Below are 4,765 nucleotides of genomic sequence, written 5' to 3'. Positions count from 1 at the left end.
CGGCTTTAGTAACTCTGAGTTGTTATAAGAGATGAAGTAACTTTATTATTCATTTACAATACGGTTAGCGACGTTGTTTCTATCTACTTACAAAATAAATCTACTTCCTGACAGTTTGAGGCAATTATTTCTTGCCTGATTCGCATTCAGAGTGAAAATTTTGACATTTTTGGTGCTTTCAATTCGCTTTAGAGTTAACGGTGGTATGCTTGAAAAAATATTTCCTTATGTAAATCTTATATATAAATCCTTGGAAGGAAAATATTTACATAAGGAAAGAATTCTTTTAAGAATACCACCGTTAGTCCTGTGGGATGGTCCTCGCCAGGCAGTTTTATTCAGCTGAGGGGAACCTCGTAGTCCTAAAAAAAGATTTTAGACCTTTTTTAGGCTAAAAACAAAAACAAATGCGTGTTGGGCTTTGGTCGATTTTGGGCTAAAACACGGCTTTCCATGTTTTCTTGATTGGAAAGTTACTCAGGTTTCCATGGGCTTCTTTATTCGTATTTTTTCCCTTTATTTTTTCTTTTTCTTTTCCTGTAGATTTCCAATGGGCATCTTAATATATTTCTTTCTTATTTTTATTTGTTTTCTTTTTCTCTAAGTATTCCATGGGCTTTTTTTTTTCTTGTCTGTTTTTATCCAATTTCTTTATTTTTTATACATTTCTTCTTTCCATGTATTTTAATTTCTATTTCCCATTTTTTCCTGTTTTCTTATTTTCTTCACTGTTTGGGCTTGATTCACCGCCTCCAGGTCTTGACATCGCTCCTGGTACGGTACCAAGCTGGAGGAGTTCTCCACTGCGGGGAGGGTGGGCTCGCCCTCCACGTCTGGACGTCGCTCCTGGTACGGTACCAAGACGGAGGTGTCCTCCACTGTGGGGCGATTGGGCTCGGCCTCCAGGACTGGCGACGCCCTCCACAGTCCCGAGTCGCCCTCGAGGACAGCCTCCATGACCTGATGTCTTCTGGAAGGCAGGGGTAGGAAACTTGTTCCTCGGTCACCGAAGAAGAGACGTCGTCATCGTCCTCTTCTTCGGTGCCGTGTGCCCAGCAAGTGTCGTTTCCTCTGCGACAGAACTTGCAGTCGGCAGGGCTTGGAATGAGCCCATGGTCCTCTGTGTGGGTGTCCGTGAGGTCATCCAGCTCCGGTAGTGGGCTTGGGCTTCCTTCTGGGCTTGGACTTCCAATCCTCGGCGGGAGTCTTCGCGACGCCGGGACGAGGGGCTTTCCGCAAGCTCTCCTCCAGCAGAGGTCGCCGTCGTTGAACATTCCTGCCCCAACTCACGTTCTCCAAGGCGTCGAGGGTCAGCTGGTGTGACTCCACTTTTCGAATCTCCTTTTGCTGCTCATGCTTAGTCAGTCGAGTGGTGCACAAAAGTCGAAATTTCTTCAAGAGGAGTATAAAACTCGGGGGTCTCTTGATTCCCAAAAGACTAATAAAAACATCCAAAGATGGCAATTTGTTATCTTGATCTACCTCCGTTTTCAATTTGATAGAAGGTACTAAATCATTCAATTTAATAAGAATTTTTTCCAAATTAAGATCAGTAGGCCAAATGCATAAAATGGCATCGACATATCGATACCAGATGATTTTACAGGGGAAAATACAAGGTAACAATTCCCTTTCAAAGAACTCCACATACAAAATGCTTGTTGTTTGTAATTCTGTTTTAAAAAGGAACATCATTGAATCCGGTTTTATAAAAGGCAATTTTAATAAGAACATCAATTTGAGTTTAGGTTTATTCAAACTAGATCATTTCATCATTAATAGGATAATAAAACAGTACCATGACTCTTAATTGTGCCAAATGTCCCTGTGGACTTTTCGGCTACATGGTTGTCCGTTTTTTTTTTTTTTTTTATTACTCTTTTATTGTTTTATTATCACTATTATTATTTTCATGTGTATATCTATATGTGTGTATGTATATAGTCTGAAGGCTGTATGTGGCTGTAATCTTCCCCAGTTTTCTTATTTCTGTATAAATATTTTGTCCTATTTCTCTTTTTTGTACTCTGAAGATGTCGTAATAGACGAAAAACGTTTAGTATTCCGAACTTTAATTTTCCTGTGGTTTTTGCATGATCATTTAGTCACGTGTTTTTTGTGATTATCTTTGCAATATATATATATATATATATATATATATATATATATATATATGTATATATATGTATATATATAGAGTATATATATATATATATATATATATATTTATATATATATATATATATATATATATATATATATATATATATATATATATACACATATATATTCCTATTAAAAATAAACGCTCCGAAGTTGACGCACAAATATATTAATTCTATATAATCTTGTTTTCTTACGGGAAGGTCATCATCGTTCATATCTTTTATCATTTTTCTTTTACTGCTTCTAACGACCCATCAGCGGAAACATTCATAAATAAAACCTTAACACCATAGCTTACTAACTTTTTGCCAGCGAAGTCAAAGCCTTTAAGCCTTGTCAATTGATCACTGGAATTTTTCAACTTTGCATTGATGATCAAACCCAATTGCATGTGATGACGGTTTGGCCCTGACACTTCGCGAGTCTGTGGGGGTGCACTGCCAACCTCTGTAGTTATGGGTCCCATGAGAACATTAGATTTGTGGATCTTGGACAGCCCATGCATCTTAGTAGGATCGGGGTCCTCCTCAAGAATCACTATTAATGCATCCCCATTCTCGGTTTTTCTTAGAATATTTCTGGCATGGACTTTGAATTTATTTGCCTCGCTTGTTGTGAAACCTTCGTGCGTTTGGTAGCAAATGCTGTCATCATCTAAGAGCTCCATAAATTTATTTATATAATCCCCTTTGTTTAGAATCGCGATATCACCTATAGAAGAGATCTGAAAAAGAACAGCTTTCCTCACAGAGTAATAGACAGTTGGAACAAGTTAGATGAGAAAGTGGTGTGTGCAAAAACAATACATGAATTTAAAAATAGTTTAGATAAAATGAGATATGAAGACGGGACACTACGAGCATAGCTCCCCTTCCCGTAAAATACAACTAGGTAAATACAACTAGGTAAATACACACACATACACACACAACACACACGCGCGCGCGTGCACGCACACACGCACGCAGAAAAACATACACATACAAATACAAGCATACATAAATATATGTATATATACATATATATATATATATATATATATATATATTCACTAAATTCAAATTAATATCTTTCATGCTGTCCTCGTTAGTTCTTAGAGCTTCGAATCTATTTTTAATTTCTAACTGAAATTTCTTGTTATTATCCTTAACCTTTGCAAGTCTTATTTTCTTTTAAAGCTAGTTTATTTCTCTCGGCTCTGAAATCAAATTTAGCTGTGCAACCTACCATTCTATGGTCACTACCTATGTTGACTTTATTTATCACCGTAACATTGCTAAGGCTTCTGCTATCATCTCCTAATATTAAATATATTTCGTTCTTTGCTGTTCCATTTGGACTTCTCCACATCCATTTACGACCTACGCGCTTTTGGAAGAAAGTGTTCATTATCCTCATGCTGTAGTTTTCTGCAAAATTGACTAACATCTCGCCTCTGTCATTTCTTTCACCTACTCCAAACTTGCCAATGCACGTCTCATCTCCCATCCTCTTCCCCACTTTAGCATTAAAGTCGCCTATTACCAATGTGTACTTACATTTTTTTTTATCCATTACATGACTTAAATCATCATAGAACGACTCAATTTCATTGTCTGAACTCTGTGAGGTTGGTGTATAAACTTGAACTATTTTTAGAGTGTATCTTTTACACAGCCTAATCACAATCCAAGCTACCCTGTCTGATAAACTACTGAATATATATATATATATATATATATATATATATATATATATATATATATATATATATATATATATATATATATATTATGTGTGTGGTGGAGAACATAAACACAGGGGAGGGCTCGGAACACTAGACACTCGAATGTTTCGTTCGCGTAGAACTTCATCAGAGAGTGTATGTAGAACTGCAATTGAAGTTTATGTACTAAATCTAATTACCTTTTCGGACACTTGGGAAAGGTCGTTTTTCTAGCGTGTTTTAGAATTACAATACTAGTTTGTTTTGCTAAATTGATAAACCCTCCTCGATGATTCGATGAATTATTAGTTGAAATATATGCTGATTCAACAATTCTTCTAGTGAATTTATCAAAGTGTACTAAATCTAATTCCCTTTTCGGTTCTACGCGAACGAAACGTTAGAGTGTTTAGGGTTTCGAGCCTTCCCCTGTGTTTATGTTCTCCATCATCCAAATAATTTGTCTAAAATACTTGTCAATATATATATATATATATATATATATATATATATATATGTGTGTGTGTGTGTGTGTGTGTGTGTGTGTGTGTGTGTGTGTGTGTATATATATATATTGTTATGCCTTCCGCAAGGATATAAGGAAACATGTCTAGGAGGGGTTCGTACTTAGTGGCCTTGATGTGGGTAAGGCAAATCCAAACGGAAGTTAACAAAGATAACTAATTTAATGTATAACAAAAAGCCAACAAAACAAATATAAGAACTTTACAACAACAAAATTAATCAATTGACAATTAATTCCTCCAACGAAAACCAAGTCATGAGAATATAGATTACGTGGTGACGCCACGGTACTAGAGCAAAAGCAATATGGGAGAGATAAAGTTACGCGTCGCTCAGCCAACGAAAAAGTGCGCTCTAGGAGCCGGCAGA

This window comes from Oratosquilla oratoria, unplaced genomic scaffold, assembly GCF_046742065.1.
Source record: "Oratosquilla oratoria isolate Oo_2021 unplaced genomic scaffold, ASM4674206v1 SCAFFOLD51, whole genome shotgun sequence".
In the NCBI taxonomy this organism is placed as follows: Eukaryota; Metazoa; Arthropoda; class Malacostraca; order Stomatopoda; family Squillidae; genus Oratosquilla; species Oratosquilla oratoria.
This window is presented reverse-complemented; position numbering follows the sequence as displayed.